The sequence below is a fragment of the Octopus bimaculoides genome, chromosome 10 (genome assembly GCF_001194135.2).
Source record: "Octopus bimaculoides isolate UCB-OBI-ISO-001 chromosome 10, ASM119413v2, whole genome shotgun sequence".
Classification (NCBI taxonomy): domain Eukaryota; kingdom Metazoa; phylum Mollusca; class Cephalopoda; order Octopoda; family Octopodidae; genus Octopus; species Octopus bimaculoides.
The window spans coordinates 3,152,376-3,159,269 of NC_068990.1; the positions used below are offsets into that span (position 1 = coordinate 3,152,376).

Here is a 6,894-nt window from a genome sequence, read left to right on the forward strand (position 1 = left end):
ACATAACAAAAATAGCAGGACTTACAAATATATATAACACAGAAAATTGCACTACTGGGTACTGCACACATCCTACGCAAAACACTTTCAATACAGTAAACATAAGAGCACCACAGCAAACCACAGCACATACCCAAGGCGCACAGAGCTGCGCTCGGTAGTCAAGTGAAAGCACGTTATAAAAATAAAACTACTGAATAATAATAATAATAATAATAATAATAATAATAATAATAATAATAATAATAATAATAATAATACAGAAAACTAGGAATCAGAAGAGGAATTTTCCAGGGTGGTAGCTTATATCCGTTGATTTTGATCTTTGCATGATACTCCTGACCTTGGCACTTGGGAAAATGAGCCTGGGGTACCAACTAAAGGGAAACTCCCAAAAAATCAACCACTTCCTTTTCATGCATGAGCTAAAACTGTTTGGCAAGGATGAGATACAAATGAGTCCTTTAGTGAACATGGTCCACTGTTTTAATGCAGATATTTGAATGTAGTTTGAACTCAAGAAGTGCGGAATAATCTACCTGAAAGGAGGCGAGGTATAGTCCCTAGCAAGTATAGAATTACCGAATAGAGACTTGATTAAATATATTGAAACGGAAGGCTAGAAATATTTTGGTGTACTACAGGTAAAAGAGATAATAGAGGAAGAAATGAAAGAGCAACTGACGATGGAATATTTCCGAAGACAAAATTGGTGTTGCGCTCAAAATTCACTTGATGGAATAACGTCCAAGCAGTTAATACGTGAGCGATAGATGTGATGAAAGTGGATACCGAGGCCAGAAAAATGTTAACAGTACACGGAGCCTTCTATCCTAATAGTGATACCGACTGGCTGCACTTGTTTAGAAAAAGTGGTGGGTGAGGTTTGATCAATTTCCTGGGCTGTATCGAAGCAGAGAAAAACAGCTTAAGGTGGTATATAAAAAATGCCGTAGAGTCACTGTTGAGAAATACGAAGAAAGCCGGCATTATCAAAACTGAAAATTGTATAACTAAGGAAAAATTTAAACAAGAATTTAACACAAGAAAATAAAAGCATCGAAGGAAAAAAACATGTACGGTTAGTTTGCAATAAATGTGAACGCCAAGACACAGGTACCGTGGATTAGTGGTTATGGAAGAGGAGGGGTGACCTGAAGACAGAATCACTCATATGTGCAGAATCACTCAATAAAGTGTTATCATGTACATTGTTTTGTCTTTGTATAAAAGGTGGGCGACAGCAAATATTCTGCTCAATACCACAGATTTGCTTCTCAGTTGTTAGGCCTTATCCAGTTGAGCATGTCCCTTAGTGACTGACGATATGTGCATCTCTGATCATGAGCAGAAGTTGTGGGGGAGCATCGTAACCATGTGTTGAGAGGAATTCTTTGGGGTTGGGATAATTCACCTTTGGAAACATGGGTGTTTCGTTCAGCATCCTTAAACAACCCTTATTCAGGGACCTTTTGAGCGGGATGGGCTAATCGACCTGAAAATAATTCTAACTGGGCCACACCTGTAAGGTCATGCGCTGTTTATCTTGATATGAGATCACTATGTCGTGCACATAAGGTTGTGATGCATGTGCCTGGTACACCCATATCAGACGGGTAATCATGATGGGTATACCAGACTTCTATATTTTACCCCAGTGTCATTTTGATGGTATGCACTTCTCTCTCAATCATTAATAATAGTAATCGCAAAACAACAATCAGAAGAGTCAGAAAATAGAGAAACCGATGGGCTATGAAGCTCTGAAGAGAGAAATAATAAGGCTATTGTTCATGTAAAGATTGTATAAATTTCAGATAATTGTTGGTGTGCTGAGTACAGCGACCCCAACAAAAGAAGAAATATACTACAAACGATAGGGAAAAAACGAAAACAGAGGACATCCAGAAAACATTACTTGGAAGTTCAAGGAGTGTTGGCAAAGGAGTCACGACAAAGCTCTTGTGATTAGGAAAGAAATTACCATTTTAGTTTATGTGATGCGAAAAACTGGTACACTAATGGGGCCGTTTTACATGCGAGGACACTGAATCATTTCTCCAGCAAGTATCCCATAATATCACATCAAAAAGAAACGAAACCGATAAATAACTGATAGAATTATGAAAAGTGAACCGGGAAAATATTACTTTGTATAATTTAAGGTGGTGCCCCAGCATGGCAGTGAAGACTGAAACAAATAAATGATAAAAGATGTGAATAGCTTATTACAGATGTTTATGGAATCCGGTGTTCCCACACCACATATAAACATGGCCATGGAAATCAATACAATACTGTCCCTTGCATCAAATACAAAAGGGGTAAAATGTTTGCCCAACGGGAAACCTGATAATATAAATAAAGAGCTTGACTTTGCTCCTTCAATCTCGTTACTAATCCAAATAATACATAGCTATGGCGCAAAAATGTTTCTATATCCCCAGAAAATGAAAACAGAATATTATATGACTATAAGAGTTTGAAGGAAAATACTGCAGATTTAGATGCACTATAGAACTCCAACAGAAAAAGATACATTCTCCAAAGGAATATGGATCAGATGTTGAAACGGGACATATAAAAGAATTAATGCATCACGAAAACGCAAGTAACGATCACGAGGAGTCCCAAAAACTATTAAAAAAAATGAAAACACAGAGGATGTAATTCCCCACGATAGGAGACATTTGAAACAAACCAAGAACAAAAATATCATATTATATGTTCAAAATCCATAAGTGCACAGCAATGACCAACAAAACTCGAAACAGAACTGCACACAGAGAAATATTAATGAAACGGAAGATTGAAAATGTGAGATTTGAAAGTGAAATTCGTTATGCTGACATCTTTAATTTTTAAGAGGAATATATCTTCAACAGACAAATGTCTACACCTCTCAGGATTAAAATTCAAAAACAATGAAACTCATAACCGGTACTGCCACAAACGTCAACATTACCACCCTAAATGATATAATGCATGTAGCAGCCAGTGTAGTGACAGAAAAGTGAATTTTCTTCAAATATAGTATTCCGTCAAACATACACAGGACATCGAAACTCAAGCAGACAACCCGAAAAAGAAATATTCAGAAAAGGAAGAAAATATTATAAATGGTCTCTCGATACCTAATAAAATCCATAACAAATCAGCGAAACTAAAATTCAGAAAAGAGAGACAAAACTATAGATATACATTATAGCAAAGACATGTAGTAGAAATCAAAGAAATTCTAACCCAAATGTTCCTCGATAATCACAAACAAGTCGCCAAGGATTCTTTGAGCAAGACAGAACGTTCGGCTCCAATCAAAATCTAATCTATCAAGGATTTGGTGAAAATAATGTATAAGTCAATGCAGAACTCACAGCAAAAGTAGTAGATGAATTTTAAGAAAGTGTATGGGCAGAGGAAGTAACCTTCACGCACAAAAATAATCTTGTGTAAACAGAATCAAGGCAACCGTAAGCGTCCATGACAACAACAGAATCAACCCGTATATATAGCGAGAGACATACAGACTGACAGACAGACAGACAGACAGACAGACAGACAGACAGATAGATAGATAGATAGATAGATAGATAGATAGATAGATAGATAGATAGATAACGTATATATGTGAATCTATATGCATATATGTTAAACTGACTGACAGATTACTTCTACAGGAGCAATATCTTTCCAAAGAGCTGCCATACAATTTCCCTATACGTATTTTCATTCAAAATATTTTACAATACTCGCGGATGTAATAAAAGAAAATTGTTCAAGGTAACGTATCCTAAAATCAGGTGCTTTTTCTAAACTAAATTCTTAACCAGGTAATTATGCTTATTCGGTTATTATAGCACAGAATGAATTTGTAAACGTTTACGCAATCTTGTATTTTAGCTAGATAAAGTTATTAAAGGTAATCTTCTATAGTAGCTATATTAGCAGCATGTAAAAGAAAATGTGTATGCATGTATGCTTTTTTCTGCATGTTTCTGTGCGCGTGGTTGATGTTTCAAGTTTTTAGAAATATTACATAGACGTTAACATGTATTCAATAAGAGCGCCGTCGTGTGCTTAATAAAATACAATAACAACAGATGAAATTCGCTAAATCAGGAAACTTTCTAGTCGTAGGCTATGTATTAAACGTTAAAAATTATATTAAAGATTTGATGAAATTAAAAAATTCTCGTTTCAGTTCAAAGCAGGTCTAAAACAAATATTTCATAAAAGCCTTAAAATACTTTCTGATAACATATTCTCGGTGCCAATACTACATTTATTTTTCAGTTTATAAAGAATTCTCGAACCTTCCTTCTGTAGTTGTAAGTTAGAAGAAACTCGTAGGTTTAAAGATGTCTAGATATAAGTATAATTGTACCAGTAAAGGAACGTGGAAAATGTAAAAGTGTTCGTACAATGCTATCTACACGCATTAAGATTGTTTTGGCGTCTGACAAGCTTGGCGTATTAAGTTTTTGAAGAATAATTCCACTCTTCTTCGCCTGGGAACAAAATAAATTCCATCGCATGTTGCGAGATAATTCTTCCGTTTTCAGAGAATATTTATATTATATAAATATATAACAGGGGGTTTCGACTGGGTGTGAGTGTGTATGCATGTATGTATATATATAACATACACATGGCTCACAATCACATATTAGTATATAAGTCATGGTAATTTGTGAATTACAATAGTTAAATAGATAATAGATATACCATATACACGATGCTTATCAACGTGCCACGTGTAATTTAGTGAGGCTCCTTTAGATTCAGATTTCAAATCCCACCATAATCAACTTCATCTCCATCATTTAGAGAGAATACTAGAGTACCTACAAGTGATGTTTCACTATTGATATAATCCATAATGCATCCCAGCTGTGACATTGTGATCAGATTAGAATATTATATTTACTATATGCACCATTATATTAGATCAACTTCGACCGGGGTCCACTTTGCTTTGCTTGTCATCTTTACAGAGTCCATAAAACAAATTCCCGTTAAATACTAGAAGGTATATAATTTACTACATCATTAATTCTAATGTGTAGTCTTATGCCTACGTCAGAAATTAGAAGTCAATATTTTGTCACGTCTCTGTTTCTGAGTTCAATTCCGGTTGAGCTTTTCTTTGTTTTTTCCTTATGGGATCAATAAATCAAGTAAATAAAGATTTAATCAACTTAGACGTATCTTTCAAATATTGTAGAATATGTTTTTTTCTCTCTAAGTTAGATACCTATATGTAATGAAACTACTTTGTATTCTGGTTTACAACTCTTCAGAAGTGGTCTTAGTTTTTTATATATTTTCATTCGTGAAACTATACATCAGAAAAGAAAATAGGTTAAATCAATCCGTTGTTCTTCTCTTGTAAAGCGCTTGAAAAGGTGTCAGTATGAGATATTTCATTAACTGTATGGAATATTATGGTATTTCGAGGCAATTATATGAGGGCGTCAACCAAAATTTTATTTCAAATGCAAGAAAAGACGCCACCATCTTCAAAATAGGTATTTCCTAAAAATAGAGCAAGGGGATCTATAAGATGAATTGGAATAATTCTAAAATAGTTGTGTGTATGATGCATGTCAGAATAATGGAAGAGGTTTTAATAGTATTTAATAATTACTTCAATGATTGATAGATCAAAAACATTTTTGTGTTTAAGAAAATAAAACGCAAGAAATATAGAAATGTTTTGTATAGCGTTAGTGACATATTTTATGAACATAGATTGTTATATGAACCACGAATGACTCGATCTGTTTAACAGCAAATAACTGGGGCGACACATTGGTGCCTCGTACATTATTTCTCTGTATGTTACTTGGAAAGGGAAGAACTGTGCTAAGGTAAATCCTGTTCACAAAACACATTGTAATTTCTCATTCTAATTAGAAGCGACCGATCAAACCTATCTATCTCTCACACAAAACCTCATTGATTCGTCTATTTCTATCGGACAAATGTAATTTTAACTGTCAGTTTACTAACAGGTATATCAAGGACATTTACAAATCAGGACGGTCAGAAAACTCTACAATTATTTATAATCCCAATTTTATATATTCGTCAAGTACAAAAATTCTTCAATCGATCCAACAACATTTATCATTAAACCCATACAGCGAATATGACGAGGGTGCTAGCTTATAATATTGCACATGTTACAGTCGTAGTCTTCTATACATAACAACTACTACTATCACTATAGAAATACGCAACCGTATCAACAGCTTTAAATATCATGGTAGCAAAGAATTCCATTTACTTTTTAGCTTAAACAAATTCCACTGTTCTCCATTCCCTTGGCATATGTAACGTTAACGATGTCAGTACGCTTCAGTATACAAATTGCCTTCATACATTCCATTATTTTAATATGTCAAAACTACAAATTCACGTTCTTCAGAAAATAGTTCTTAGTACGAATATCATCCTTAGAAGGCAATTTCATGGATAAACCTGTTTTAGTATTTACCATTTTATTGATCTGATCCTTTGAATTTATGTTTTTGGTAGCTTACTGTATTGTTCATAGCTACTTCCCTGAATTTGTATTGCTTTATAGACATCGCTTTCTTAAGCCACATCAAACATAACAACATACTGAGTACATCAATTGCTTGTAGGATAGTTATTGGGTCAGCTTGCTTTCTATTGTGTAATTCATGTTTTGAACTCCTATGCTTCCTTCGAAGATTAGTTTGCTAGTTTATTTCTCAGCTCTCGTGTACATATATGGAAGTACACACACACACACACACACATATATATATATATATATATATATATGCGACCTGAGTAGTAGATATATAAACAGGTCAGATTTAATTATTTCTTCGTAGAAGATCGAAAACGATTATGAACAGTGCT

At 34.3% G+C, this 6,894-nt stretch overlaps 1 long non-coding RNA gene across 1 annotated transcript in view; it reads right to left on the reverse strand.

Moving 5' to 3' along the window:
- The window catches only part of LOC106871020 (uncharacterized), a 250,799-nt gene that overhangs the window by 242,916 nt on the left and 989 nt on the right, over nt 1-6,894 (reverse strand). The gene's annotated exons all lie outside the window — the stretch shown is intronic.